Source organism: Dermacentor albipictus, chromosome 6, assembly GCF_038994185.2.
Source record: "Dermacentor albipictus isolate Rhodes 1998 colony chromosome 6, USDA_Dalb.pri_finalv2, whole genome shotgun sequence".
Classification (NCBI taxonomy): domain Eukaryota; kingdom Metazoa; phylum Arthropoda; class Arachnida; order Ixodida; family Ixodidae; genus Dermacentor; species Dermacentor albipictus.
The window spans coordinates 3,164,520-3,180,607 of NC_091826.1; the positions used below are offsets into that span (position 1 = coordinate 3,164,520).

The 16,088-nt window shown below is 46.2% G+C and overlaps 1 protein-coding gene across 12 annotated transcripts in view; it reads right to left on the bottom strand.

The window, feature by feature from the left end:
* Window positions 1–16,088, bottom strand: part of LOC135917043 (G/T mismatch-specific thymine DNA glycosylase-like) — a 436,020-nt gene that overhangs the window by 165,255 nt on the left and 254,677 nt on the right. The window lies entirely within an intron of this gene.

Genomic DNA, 16,088 nt, shown 5'->3' on the forward strand with positions numbered 1-16,088 from the left:
ACTGATGGCCTTCCACAAACATGGGTTGCAAAGGGCAAGACAAAACATGCCTAGTAGAAGCACTGTTTAAAAGAAAAACTTCTGTGTAATGCTAAAATCTCATCTCATGCTGTCAATTATATAATAGGGCATACATGTTGGGTGCTACCACCATGTGGTACCAATCCTTTCCTATATTTACAAATTCTCCCCCCCACGAAAACTCTTCTAGAGGTGGGTGAATATCAATTTTTTTAATACGAATCAAATACGAATAGGAAGTATTGAACATTGAATTGAATAGTCAAATGCAGATGCATATATTTACAGCAGGAATATTTATTACGGTATAATTACGCACCATGCCATGACTAATGAAAAAATATATATATACAGTTGAACCCACTTATAACAATATTCAAGTGCCACAAAAATTCCATTGTTATAACCGATAACTGTTATATCCGAGTTGCATGAAGAAATCAAAATAGGGGATGGCAGAGCTGTTGCGAGAAAACTATAATGGTGGGGAGGCCAGTAGCCCTCCCCACTGCTTTCCTCTATCCAGCTGCCAATTCCGTCCACTCGTTTACCTTCCTGGGCACTCTAATTGTGTGTAACAAGCCACGGCTGTTGCCGTTTAAGAATGGCACTGCTATAACAACTGCAAAGAGGGGTCACGGGCAGCAAGCAATGCACAAGCTCCACCGAAGCATCGCTTTGGTGGCCCCAAAAGGTGCCTTTTAAAATATGTGAGAAGGTTGCCGCAGCAGCCTGTCAGCTTGAGAAATCCAGAAGAAACGCTGAGGCGAGATCGCCACGAGCACATTCGCCACATACTTCTCACTGGATTGCACAAAAAAAAAAAAAAAACGAAGTCTGTCAGCCTTACATGCTTTATGTGAAGCTTGCGGACATCTTTCTCCGAGGCATCCAGGTGCTCCATGTAGTGCAGCGGAAGATTCCTAGCGAAAACGAAGCCCGGGAGGGAGACTGAATCATCTGCCAGACCTCCTATGAGGAACATTGAGGTAGCCTGCCCTACCACGTCATCGCTGCCGTCGTGATCCAATGCAAGCACATTCATGACGATCTCCTCATAGGTTAGAAGCACTTAGTTTCGAAATTTGCAGCTGTGCGCTTTTTTTTTTTTCACTAACAACGTCACACATTGCTGATGATCAGTGGACGGATCAGCTATATTCTGTTTCGGCACCGAGTCAAACAAGGCTGAGAAACCACGTGGCCAGGAAGGACTTCAATGCAACCAACAAAAACGAACACGAGCAGTTTGCAGAACTGCACTGAAGGATGAGGAGCCAGCGAGCAATCTGGGAGCTGTGCAGTTGGCACAGTCCATTCATGTTTCGGAGGGGTGTGAGGGCGACGGGCGATAGGCGCGCGGAGAATGCTGCAAAATGACCATGCGGCGGCTGTTGGGGCAGCGAGTCATCGTGCAGCAGCCCGAACTTCTCTTTTTTTTTTTTTCTTTTCAGGGATTTCACATTTCACTACCTTTCGGCATGGACACCCAGCAGCCAGAATTCATTGTTATAACCGGTAATGCAGCATGGTGGCATTGTAGCAAGCAGGTTATTTCACCATGAAAAACATACAAAAGTTCATGGTGCAGCAGCTTCTCATTGTTATATCCGATATCAAATCAAATAATATTTTATTCTCCAGCAAGTATCTGGATGGTCACCTGGGCTAAAAGCTGTACGAACAGCTTGAACAGACAAGATATTGTTAAAACTAGTATCATTATAAGTGGGTTCGACTGTACCAAGAACGAAACACCAGTTTTAAACACAAGATCATCAATTGTTAATAGAGACTGTGCAGATTCTATACACTGTGGAAATGATATTATAAGAAGCATATTGCTGGTGCCTGGCTATCTAGTATTGTTTGGGGTTCTGCAGGGCGACACCAAGGGGAACAGCTTGTTAGTGTAAATTGAGTAGTTGTGTTCGTCATGAGTGTACATGTCTGCGTCAACATCGGCATGACGACTACCACATTGAAGACGATCGTACGGCGGCAATGACACGATTTCCACGCCAGCTGTTTGAGGCAGCCGTACCACATGACAATTGCTGGTTTCTACATACACCAATCCCTCGTTAACTCAAACTTGCACATCTCGAAAAATTGGCTAAGTCGATATTTTTCGTGGCACCGAACCAATTCCCGTACGTGTCATGTATTTATTGCCCTTTATATCGAAGTATTTTTGGGACAAATTGCGCATATCTCGAAATCTTGTCTGAGAGCAGAAGAAAATCTCCGCCACTGGAACGTTTAACAAGCTTGGTGCGCGGCTGCCATGCCTACCACAAAGAGGACATTTTCGCCAAAAGTCAAGTTGGAACCTAGCCGCATAACTTTGTCAAGCAGCCATGTGGCACATCATGTGACGGGAGAGACATGTGCAAAGGCAGTCCCTGCAAATTAGCATGCTTGACGCAGTTCATTTTGTTCACTTTATGCAACACACATGATTTACCATCAGAGGTTTGATTTCCATTCTATGCAACATGGAATAAAAACGCACATGCTGCATGCATTCTGATACGCTCTGCTTGCATAGCGCATACTCGTGAATGCTCATGTCACTTGCATACGCAACTCATGTAGCACGAACTTACCATGAACAGTGCTACAGAAAGCGACGTGAGCATTTATGAGTATGCACTATGTGGGCAGGATGTACCGGGTGAATTCACCATTGCCAAAATTGCTGAGATAGCTACAAACGAAGGAAACGGTGAACGTGGCGACGACGAAAGACCTCAAGAGGTACCAACATCAGCCTACCAAAGCAAGAAACATGCTTCACTTGCTGCGAAATAAAGTTGAGTGCAGTGGCGGGAACGATTGGCTCATGCAATGTGGGAAGCAGCTCAAAGACACCTTTCTAGGTCCAAGTGCTACTGCAAAGCAAACCAGTCTTACATAATTTTTATGCACTGAATAAAATGGCAGTGCCAAAAAATAGAGCTGTTTGATATCTCTGGTATGCTTCTATTTTTTCTTTGAAACCATTACAAAAAGCCAGTTTAGAAGTTCTTGTTGAAAAGCTAGTCAGTAGCGGTGAACATTTTTAGAAATTACTCGACATTTCGCTGCAATTTCCGCAACATTGCTTATCTCGTAAATTCACTTATCTCGAAATTTCTTCTGGTTTTTACTACTTACAAGTATTGCTGTATTTAGCAGACAAGTATAAGCGAGAGACACACGAATTAAGATGTCGTCGGCAACTACCTCCTGTGCAATGGCACGTACCTATGACTATGTCATGCGGTGTATGTTAAAATGACAATGGCATTCATACTCGGGCAAAGAAATCTTGGAGCATGATTAACTTGGACGATCATGAAGTTCGTACAACACTGCACAATATCTATGTAGCATGCTACGAGGAAAGCGCTGAGGAAAGTGGTCCAGTCCCGGATATAGTGCACTCTAACACGGCACCTCGGACTGCAGGCTGTCACAAGGAACGAAGATGAGCAAGTGGCACAAGGCCCATGTGCCGTGCATTTCAAAGCGCTGGCTAGCTTTCAAACGAGATAATTGTGCATGCTATCATAGCCTAATGGTTAGGACACAATGCTGCTGTGCTCGACAGCAGAGGCTCCATTCCGCAATCAGTCATACATTATTTTCTTTTTATTCAAGCAAGGCGAGACAGGAACCTACCCAGCTACCCCCCTACATTCTACCTGACACAAAATGCCAAGAATGAGGCAAAGCATGCTTCACATAAAAAACTGCATGAGTAGACTCTTAAGAAAAGCTGACTTTTGTGCCACATACATGTAAAAGGGCCTGTTGCAAGGAAAACATCACTGGTTGTAGCATGAAAGATAAAACTGCTACATAACTAGACTGCCAATAACACTAATTGACAGCCTACAAGCAACAGTTTGTCACGTATGCTTCAACTGCAAGCCGAAAACATAGCTTGCATTACCCATTTTTATTTCAGTGAGCTTCAGCTGTTTCAAGTTTTTACCGGGCACGAGCAACCCCTGCTCTAATTTGACCAAGCATTGCATGAGGCCATGGTCACCGCTTATGCATTCAACCTTATTTTGCAGCAGCCGCAGGTACTCCCACGTCTGAACCATAGTTGGGACTTCACGTGGCTCTTCGTCCGCCGGCTCTTTGTCCTCATCAAGGCTACCAACAGTGTCAATTATCTCCACATCCGTCACTGGGGTGACCACAGCAGCAGCAGCGTCAGTCAACACGAATGTATTGAAGTCGCCTTCTACCTCTTGGCCCGCAATTTTATGAACAGCCTCGTACAGATTGCTGCAAGCCCAGTCATCGTCAGAGTCGGTGACGATGAGAATTTATTCCCGAGCTGTGCAATCATGAGGTTTGCAAAACAAGAGTTTTTGACGACACTGAACCAATTCTACGGTTTGCGTGTCGGTGTTCACGCACCATCGCGTCCGCGCCATTGACAAATGTCTAGGAACAGAATTCAATGACCCTACCACGCATTTGGACTGTTTGTCTAAAGTCGGATGGTGTGAATCGAGCATGACCGCCTCGAGAAAATCACCGGGGAAACACCACCTTGTGTTAATCCGCCATGTTGACAGCCTGATTTGCCGCTGGCGACGCTTGGATTTTTCGTGTTTTCAGCAAAGTTATCAGTCGATTTGCACCATCAAAAGTTCAATGAAGCTAGGGACAGTGTTTTATTGTGATGCAGGACAATTATGGCGAGCGGCAAGCAAATTTTTAGACCAGCTTCTCAGAAGTCGTCTTCCCTATTTGTTAACGCAGCACCTCACATCAAACATGGCACTTATCATCGGAGGGATATTTCTCTTGTGCTTCGCGGCAAGTTTCAGCACCAGAAGTGCTTTTTGGAGCAGTAAAACTTGGCTCGTCGATCGCACTCCATGGAATGCTACGGCACAAGTCTGCCCACGGTCCTTTGGCCACTTTTTGGCATCTAAGAGACCATGGTTTTCTGGCATCACAAAGGGTCAGGAAAACTTTATTTCTATCTGGATTCTATCACGGGGGACACCAGCAATGCAACTGTGACTGAGATTAACGGTTCGGGTGTGCTGCAGCATTTAATTTGACAGCTTCCGTTCACTCCGCAGTAAACAGCTGGGCGCACTCGGCACTCGCCTGGTACCCATTACTAGGCAGTCATTGGTTGTGGGTTTGGTACTTTTGTGGCCTGTTCTGTGCCTGCATAAGACTTATTCATTGGTGGTATTATTTTGACGCTGCATGTGCAGAAGGGTCGCTGCCGCCGAGCGGCAGCGCTTGCTACTTCACTCTAAGTGGGTCAAGCTCTTCGTGCACTTTGAGTAATGCGGCTTAAAATGCATGCATTTGGATCGGGACCAGAAGAAATTTCGAATAAAGCGATATTTCGAGTAAAGCGATTTCGTTAAAATGATGGATTACTGTAGTTTTTCTGGGGTCCCACACAGAAAAACAATGCTCACGATATTTCCAGGATAATTGCAATTTTATGTTGCAGGGTTTCAAGCGGTCACAATAGCTGTGTCATGCAGTTACGTTGTGTTTCAAACAGTATGGCAGCGGGTCATAAAACAATGTCACTTGGCTGCCGCCCATGGGGATGTCAATGAGCTTCCCCCATAGGCTGACTTTCGGGCAGAATTCAGAACTGCGCTGGTGCAAGCGCAAGGCAGGGCCTCGGGAAACAACACCCAGGCATCTGAAGGTGCGTATGTGTTCCTCTTACACCCTTAAAAAAGTTTGCACCCTTTGGGGTGCATCCTGTCCTACAACAACAATTGTCATCAGTCTTGCCCACATTTCCTTTCTTTAACACTGAGAGCCCGGTACTTCCAAGTCACAAATGTCGTGCACGTTATCAGCATGGCATAGCATTCTCGACAAGAAAGTAGCCAGCGCAGCGTTTTCAGAAAAGTATATGTAGCCAAGGCAGGTGACGATTATTGTTGTGGGACAAATATACACCCTAAACAGTGCAACTGTTTTAAGGGGGGAAGTGGGTATTCTGACCTTCATTAAGACCCCTTTTACCAAATTTAATGAAAATGTACAACCTTGTTTAGTTTTTCATGCTGATTCCAAATATACAATTGTTTTTAAGATATGCAAATTAGTTCTAAAGTTAACTAAAATTAATTAGCATTGTTTCTGGGAACAATGGAGCAAAAACTACTCATCAAAGTTTTGCTTTAGGCACATAGCTGAATACTAGGAACCATAAGCTTCACAATGGTAGGAATAGTTTTTTGGTATAACAATTATTAACAATTATACAGCACATCAAAGCTTTCTTTTCAAAATGGGTTCAAAGTGGCTGTTTAATGTATGGACAATAAAAAAATATTAAAACTGAGATACAAAAATCTGGTCCTCCCATTGTGTGCATTATTTACGTAGCTCAGTACCGCAACAAAAATTACAATTTTAGGTGCTGTGATTACTGCGAAATCACTCCCGGAAGGATGCAAATATTCAAAAATTCATGTTCTCAGAAAAAAAATAAGAAAATGGACAAGCTCATTTTTATTCCACTATAACAAAAACTATTGATATATCCACATCTAAATGGTCAGTAGCCACCAGGGATGTAATCTGTCTACCTACAGCTACCAAAATGGCATTTCTTGAAGGCTTGTCCCAGATTTTCTGCAGATGGATGCTTGCGGGCTGATGCTGCTGCTCGCTGGTTATTTTTCTCGGCCATTCTCATGCTGTTCGGTAGCCCCTGATTCAAATGAAGCTCCTGGAGTATGGCAGATGAAGCTCTCTCGTTCCCCGAATTAAATTTCATTATTGCCTCAGTCACAGCAGCTTCAACAGCAAAATTCGAGGCATGCTGTTCTTTAGGTGCCAATGCCCAAATCATGGAATGCAAGCATTCATTATTGTTTTGGGTCATGCTACGTTGGCACCTTTGAAGCAATTTTTCTTCTGAGAGGCACTCATACACTGGTAGAAGGGCTTGACAAACATGGACAGGCAAATTATATCGACGCTTTGGGATGGGCTCATTTTTTGCTTGCGCATTATTCTGATGGCACCAAGAATCTAGACCAGATGGGCAAAGACTGTTTTTTCAAACCTTTTCCTTTGACCTGATGAGGCGGTATGTTGCCATCACAGCCTTCTGCATAGCCTTCACATCCCCTTTGTTGGATTTTAATGCCCATCCATAGTAGGCACTGAGTTTGGTGATCAGGTCACCCGTCAATATTCCTTTACCACAAAGTGTTTCAGAAGCAGAGCACTTATGTTTGGCAACGAGAGTGTGCAAGGCAGTCCCCATCCTTTTTTTTTAAAGTGATTTATACAATCTTCCTTCACGACTGGCACAAAGCCATACACTTTGGCTTGTCTGAGAGCAAGAAATGCAAGACTATCATCATCTGAGGGGACTGTGGTGTATCTCAGTTTGTGCAGCTGAAGTGACCTCTGGAACAGTATAAGTGCCGCTTCAACTTCCATCTCCCCGGCTTTTTTTTTTGCATTTTTTTGGCACATATAGCTTGCCTTGCAATCTTGGTAGTCTGGGTCACCAGATTTCAGGTCGTGCACACACCCACACAGAAGTTGCTCAGGACAAAGTAGTCGTGCACAAGTCCGGAGAACAGTTCGATGACCGTGCCGACTCCGATGTGTGACGAATGGCTGCGCGTCATGCACGAGCCACCGTAGGATACTGCTATATTCCTGGAGTTCGCAACTTTCAAGTCAGTATACAATGACTTCACTGATAGTGCACACATGCCCATCAGCTTTTGGGCCACAGACGCCGGAACCAGCTTCTGTTTGAGATACCCGCCTTACCATGTTTTGTTATAAAGGCCATGATGCGAGATATTCATTGCAGCAAAAACGTCGTTTATTGCTGTTTGTCAATTTCCAGTGCTAATCATCGTACAAATGGCGAGAATGTTCCCTACGAAGGGGTTGACCGTTTTGTTGTTTTTCACGCGCGGCAAGCTCCACTCAGAAACATCACTGCAGTTTTCACAAATGGTGAAAAGCTTGACTGCAAGGCCATATTCTCGCTCCTCTGAGTCAAAAGTCACGGAGCTGCCACGGAGACTGCACTTCAGACACGAGACCAAAGCACTTATCGCTTCCACACTGATAACATAAAACTGCGACTCCATCTCCGCCAGCCTGTCCGCACTATCGTTGATGCTCATAAACATGTCCAATTTTCGCTTCGTTGCCGAAATTCCTACCAGTTGTTAGAGGTTTTCCCCTGCTTGCTTCTGCCATTGGAGCAATTCCGCTGGCTGCACCATCTTTGTGTCGTGTCGAACGCTGCTCCTGCGATCACGCGATGTCATTAGGCCTAGCTCGCTCTCGCCAGATCCATTGCATCCCACGTCGCAGCCATCGCTTGATCCGTGTCTCCCCGGGGAACACGTGTCTTAGAGACCAAAAAATCATGAAAAAAAATGGGTTTCTTGAAAGTGGTATTTCCATAATATACAAACACTGCTGCATGTTCTGACCAAGTTTCCCACGTCATGGATCAATATTTTAGCCGCAATATCAATTTATGTAACTAACGCGAGCTACAGTTTGACAGAAAGGAGCATAAAAAGGGGGCTTTTTTCGTGCCACACCACTGCTGAACAACGTATGCTGTCGTGGCCATCTTAGTCGCATTGGAAAGAGCTACTTCTCTTCTTCAATTTCCCACCACATTTTCATTCGTCCGCATATTCGCTACCGCACCAAAAAAAGCCCCAGCATGCGACCCCATTCACCCATTCAGTGCACGTAACTAAATAAAGTCCTGCGATTCGCTTAGGTGGCTGGCGTCATCTGCTACAGCATGTGGACGTGCCTGAAAAGCGAACCGCGGCGCCATTTTGAAAGCCGCTAGCGTAGCATGTAGTGATGTCGGAATGTTGGAAGTTTTGCACTCGAAACAAGTCCGGCAAGAAAATAAAGCGAGCACGCTACAACTTCAAAAAGTACTCCGACCCTGCCGAAAAACACAGCAACGACCACCTGCCAGTGGTTTCAAGCAACGGCTGCGACACCAGATGCAACGAACCTGGCAAGAGTGAGCTAGGCCTAACCCGGCCTCGGAAACTCCACCACTTTCGTGGCAGAGGTAATTGGTGCCATCCATCAGGAAGACAGGAAAGCAACTCCGCTTCCCTGGCACGGCCTCTTAGATCGATGCATGCGGCACGCCGATCTAGGAGGCTGTGCCCTTTCGCCCCTCCTCTCAACTCCTCTCCCCTTGCCCTCCCATGTAACTCTCTCACTTTCAACTGTCATAGCGCGCGCCCGCCAGCCCAGCACCAGCTTAGCCCCTGCATGAAGTTTCATGTTTCGTTATCTGCTGTTATCGGGAAGCGTGCGCTGCTGTGCGTTGACCGGCGTGGGTAGTTTCGTCAGTTTCGTGGTCCTCGGTAGCTGTGTGCTTGTGTTCCATGATGTTTCACCCGTTTCACGACTCTTATGTACCGCTTGTGCATCGTGCAGTGGTGCACGAATACCTCAAAAACAAGCCCTGCAAGGTTGTTTCGGGTGCCTAAAGACATCAGGTGAGCTCGTAGACCCAAGGACATAAGAAGACGCATGTACACAAACTCAGCCCTGTGCATGTGTGTGTTCCATGAGCCTCCGGACGTCGTTGCGCCTTGATTGTGCTACACTTCCCTCTTGCCAGTAGAGAAAACTGACAAACAGACGTTCCTCCTCATTGTCATTTGGTCTATGACTTGTTTTTCTGTGCCAAGTCTCATTCTGCAACTTCACTAACTCGCCCAGCTTTCCATTTCGCCCTCAGTGCTTTTTCTGTGTCACCGTTCTACGAAAGTATTAGCAGCTGAAAAATTATCTTTCGTGTTTATATATTATCTCAGTAATTGGCGATGGGAAAACCACGCGAACAATCTTCATGTGTAGGCATGATATGCTTTTTTTTTTCTGGAAAGCATGAGCATTGCAAGCTGACTACATTCTGCTCCCCTTGCCACCGTTACTAAATTTGTGGCCAATGTAAGAGTTGAGGAGGACTTCGGAATGAAAAACTTGGGAGGTTTATTTACGTTATGTACAGTGAGAGTCCATTAACAGTCGTAAAGTCATTACGGGCCGGCAGCAACTCGGACGCTGCGGCCCGTGGCAAGAAGCTCGAAAGAGATCGATGAAGGAATGCTCTAGGAATCCTCTAGCAATCCTCTTCTGCTGCTCCCGGTCTGCATCTTTTAAGCCCTTCGGTGTCGATAAAACACGTCACGTTTGGCCAATGGGAGAGCCCGCTCAGGTGACGCCATTTTCGGCCAATGGTAGGCGCCCGTGGGATGGAGTCACACCCGGCGAAGAGAGTCGCTGCTCAGTTGTTTGTCCGAGGGCTTTCTTCTCCCTGCGGTCTTGCTTTGCTGACTTGCAATGCGCCGTCACCATAGAGGGTAGGGGGCAACGCCGCCAGGTTGTCACGGCACATTACAGCCGTCTTTCTTCGGGACCCACTTTACCCGCAACAGTGCCACGACGGAAGAGTCCCTTCCCTTCACTTTCGGGAAGAGCCAAACAGTGAATAGCTCTACCGGCTGTACACGAAGTGGGGTCCGCCAACTTGTTTGCACGTGCCGTGCCTCAGGAATGTGGCATCCGTGTTTCTGTGCTCCTTAATTAGCGGTGGTGCGATTCGAAGTGGTCTGGGGAACTCGAAGTAGGCTCAGGAAACGGCCCCATATCTAACATCTCGTACTTGCCCCGGAAGTTCGGAATGGCCGGTGAACTCAATTACCCGGCCATGAGGAACGCTGAAAGAACCTGCAGGGTACTGGTGCCGAGCCTTGTTTGACGACCTTCAGGATCCTGGGCCCTGAAGAACATACGTCAAACAAGCAAAACAACACAGCGCTGCACCACGTGTAAGCGCAAGCTCTTCACCCCTGACTCGCCAGGCTATTACCGAGTCAAATGAACCCTGATCTTTTATTTCCCCAATTTTGACAAAGCAGTTCCAACCACCTTTTCAAACCGCTATCCATTTCTCCCCGAATGCCGACAAGACCAGACTGCTATTGTTGTAGCAAAACAATGGGTCGTTGCCGTTGCAAAAAAACAGTGAAAACAGCTGAACATAACTTAAGTGGCCTAACTACACAAACAGCATGTTTCCAACCCTAACGCAGTGGCGTACTTATCTCACGTGTTGTTGCCACCGAACAGTCTGGCCATCTTGCCTGGCGCCGACAAGACCAGAGTGCTATTGTTGTAGCAAAACAATGGGTCGTTGCTGTTGCAAAAAAAACAGTGAAAACAGCCGAACATAACTTAAGTGGCCTAACTACACGAACAGCATGTTTCCAACCCTAACGCAGTGGCGCACTTATCTCACGTGTTGTTGCCACTGAACAGTCTGGCCATCTTCACAAGTACGTAATCACAAGCGCGCTAGCCTTGTGGTCACTAATCAGAAAGCATACTTGCGTCGTAGGCAAACTTTTTATTACGCCTACTCACGTGTCTTTCTCTAGTCCATACAAGACACATACCTTAAACGAGAACTTAATTTGCGTAACTTACGCACTCCGCAGAACCCTTAAAAATATGCGTCTGCTAACAACTCGTTCTACGCACGCTCACTAAAGAAGTCAGAATACGGCTGCCCTCAACACACACGAGCAACCCAGTCATAAATCTGCTTCCTTCCATCCACACAGGACACGTGCTAATGGAACTAAGAACTTTTCTCAGGGCAAATCAGTGCAAATCAGTGCAAATCATGCACTCACTGAAAATATACGCGCTTAACCTTAGAAAATAAAAAAAAAACACGTAAAAAAAAAACAAGGTTAACTAAAACACACGCGCGTTATGACAGGCCTCTCACCGATAACCTTGACACTCAGGTTACTCACACACACATAAAAAAAGAAAGCCTATCTACTTATTAATGAACACCTTGCGATACTACATGTTTACAAAAAAAAAACGCGTCTTTCATATCTCGAGCTTCTCGAACAAAACGCAAAGCTCATACCTTACCTAGTGAAAGAAACTTAAATCGCGAAAATTATCAGAGTGCTCAAAAATAAAACAAAACAATGTTTTACTTCTACGGAAGCTGCCTTCGCCTCCAGTTTCAAATGTTTACCACTGACTCATACTTTTCAGTCATACTCGAGGTGGTCACGGTCCGAAAGCTACTCTGGCTACCGAGGAACAACAAAAGGGCTGACTCACTATCAGCTCCCCCAAGATGTTACAGTCCCCTGCCAATTTGCGTCCTGGCGCCCCTCTTTCATCACGACCTCGATTGACCGCGTCGCTACTCCCCACCTGGTCTCGTCTTGCCACCTTGTGCTTCTTCGTACTGCACGCTGAGCTTCGAAGAGAACGACAGAACGACGAGAAATTTAACTGCTCCGTGCCCTTTGTCCGCGTCCGTGCAGAACATGCTTCGCAGTACCCCTTTGACCGGTGGCTCGAACGTGTTTGATGCGTCAACATCGTCAGTGACGACCGCACCTTTCTTTTCTTTGCGCCCTGCCTTATCGCGCCTGTCGCCGTCTTTGGCTTCACCACACTAGCCACCGCATTCCTATCTTTAGCGTGCTGTTTTCTGCGGCACTTTTTCTGTGAATTCACTTTCATGTCGCTCTCTCGCGCCTCGTGCTGCCCGTCACACATTTAATCGGCCCGGATCGGTCTCTTACCCGCACAGTCTGAGTGATTTACATTTAAATCTACTCTCACTTTGCCTCGACTGGCGGACAGCTCAACCGACTCTTGAACAATGCAGCAGGCTTTACTCGAGTTATGCAACCCGTAATCTTGCGAACTGCCCTCTACTGCATTGCCCAGCTCACGCTGTGCATCAGCACACAGCGTGTCGGTATCGATCGCTGTCTCACGCGCACAGTCCGAATGATTACTAACTGAATCATCCCTATCTAGGCTACCTAGACTGCCGGAGAGCTGCACCGATCCCTGAACAATGCAGTTGTCTTCTCTTGAACTACGGAGCTCGCCATCCTGAGAACTACTCTCAACCGCATCGTCCAGCTCACACATCACTTCGGCACGCAGATCTGACCTGACATGGGTGCTAGCGTCTGTCAGGTCAGCAGTACCCTTTTCTTCGCTAGCACCCTCACTAACATTACAAGCGACGCACACGTGCGGTAACTGTGCCAATTTGTTCGCAGCTGGCCTATCTGTCTCTACAGTGCTCTGTTGGCACAGCACCTCGTCGCTCTCCCTGCGGCCTTTAACGGCCTCTGTTTCCACTAAGGCATCGTTAGCAGCTAGCTTTTTCCCTTCACTTATGAATGTGCAGCCAATCTCACAGGCACTACTCTTCTCGTTGGCTTTTGGCGAAAATCCGCCAGGCACTTTCTCATTCTTGTGGTCTGCACTACCTACAGAATTTTCATACAGCTGTTGTCTCTGTGCCTTTAACTGATCACAATATTGTATCTGTTTGATCAATGCTGCCTTCTCTCCCTCATACTTTTGCTCACGCTCACACTTACATTCTTGATACGCACGTTCACGTTCGTTCTCACGTTCTTGACGTTCACGCTGACGTTCTTGACGCTCACACCTAAGAGTAAGTTCTTGAAGCTCATGCTTCCGTTCATTCTCGCGTTCTTCACGCTTACGCTCACACTCCCGCGGTTCTTGCATCACCTCTCAAGCAAGCTCAATGCTTTTATCATCATTGCCACTATCTTGAATCGTCTTTATGATAGCTGGCGTTTTCATCTGTTCGTCCGCCTCAATTCCCAAATCGTCACACACCAACAACAAGTAACCTCGTCAACCTTCTAAGATCCATGGCAGCTGCCCCGACTGGTGGTTAGAACTGTTTTCCTTAATTAATTTGTGCAAACACACAATGCAACAAATTCCCTATTCCCAGAACTATCAAAATGAACACACAACATTTGAGTCTGGCGAATCAAAAAGAAAAAAACCACGTGCTCACTTACGGTTGCAGCACCCTGCAATCTGGTTCGCTGGTCCGCTGTACCCAGTTCCTCTGGACTCTCTAGGTCGAAGGCTCGCTCTTCTTTGCTACTCCCAGTTCCTTAGGGCCTCTTTCGACGAAGGCTCTCTCTTCTTCGCTCTTCCCGGTTCCTCGCGACTCCTTTGGACGAAGGCTCGTTTTCCCTGTTCCGGGTTTTTCAGGATTTCTCATGACGAAGGTTGATCTGTAGTGCTGCCACCAGTTAATGCATTTGGAAGTGATCCCACCACTAGCAACCAGTTGTAGGAGTTGAGGAGGACTTCGGGATGAAAAACTTGGGAAGTTTATTTACATTATGTGCAGTGAGAGTCCATTAACAGTCTTAAAGTCATTACGGGTCGGCTGCAACTCGGATGCTGCGGCCCGTGGCAAAAAGCTCGAAAGAGATCAATGAAGGAGTACTCTAGGAATCCTCTAGCAATCCTCTTCTGCTGCTCCCGGTCTGCGTCTTTTAAGCCCTTCGGTGTCGATAAGACACGTCACGTTTGGCCAATGGGAGAGCCCGCTCAGGTGACGCCATTTTCGGCCAATCGTAGGCGCCCGTGGGATGGAGTCACACCCGCCGAAGAGAGTCGCTGCTCGGTTGTTTGTCCGAGGGCTTTCTTCTCCCTGCAGTCTTGCCTTGCTGACTTGCAATGCGCCGTCACCATAGAGGGTAGGGGGCGATGCCGCCAGGTTGTCACGGCGCATTAAAGCCGTCTTTCTTCGGGACCCACTTTACCCGCAACAGTGCCAGGACGGAAGAGTCCCTTCCCTTCACTTTCGGGAAGAGCCAAACAGTGAATAACTCCACCGGCTGCACACGAAGTGGGGTCCGCCAACTTGTTTGCACGTGCCGTGCCTCAGGAATGTGGCATCCGTGTTTCTGTGCTCCTTAATTAGCGGTGGTGCGATTCGATGTGGTCTGGGGAACTCGAAGTAGGCTCAGGAAACGGCCCCGTATCTAACACCAAGTGCAAAATAATGTCATAATGTGTACTTCCGTTTTTAGTGCAATGTTATTTTTGTTCTGCCATGTCTTTTTCATTTTGTTCAGTAGTAATGAACATGTCACGCATTTCATATACTTTTGTGCAGGTTTATAAGTAAGCTGTGTTTTTTCTTGGTATGGCTGTCACTAAAACAATCTTGGCATTTTATTATATCTTTTAGGTATTTTGCAAGTCATTGTTTTTGCCATATCCAGTGAATTTTCCCTTTCTTTAGCTGTCATGACAATGTCATACACGTTGTCCAGTTTTGTGCAATATCTCCGTGAGTATATCAGAAGCTCTCAGTGCACATATCAGAAGCTCTGCTACACTTTGGTATTAACACCATTATATAAAAATCTCTTATATGTGCGTACATGAAAAGGCCTTCGCATTCTCATGAGTTTTATTTATTTATTTATTGTTATTTCATTGCCCGTGAACATTTCTGTTGTTTAGTAGTCATGTGCATGTCATGCCTTTTTCACTTTTGTTTATTTTCTGAGCGTGTATCATACCAAGTTATGCAAAAATATTTGTTTTTAGAAACAGAAGTCAATAAAACGAGGCCAAAGATATGTTGTGTAGGAAGTGGAATTTATATACGTTCTGGCATAAGCTGGCACACTCAAAGTATGCATGTGCGCTAACACATAAAGAACCCACGGAGCACTACTCGCCAGTTCACAAACAGTGCCTGGGGTAGCGCACACGCACGATTAAAAAAAAAAGAAACGCCGCAGACACGCAAAAAGAAAGCAAAAGTAAAGGCGCACAGGGTGGAGAGGGAGAGGAGCGGGTCGGCATAATAAGAACAAAAAGAAAAGAAGGCGGTGGCACTAGATCGCGCACAGTGCTTTTAAGGAAGTGGGAAAAAAGAGTCCTGCTGCAGTACACACCTCATACATAACTCGTTTCAACGGTGGCAATACATTGTGTCACTATAATGATTCATTGCTAATGCATTACCGTCAACAGTTGTCGTGAGATGGGTTCTGCTACAACTGTTTTTAATAGCATACGTATACATAATTTGTGTATCCTTCACAATAAATACACCAATGTAAAGATCTAGATGTTTCTTCAAACTGATCGCCCACTACCACTTGAGAATGTGTTTTCTCAGC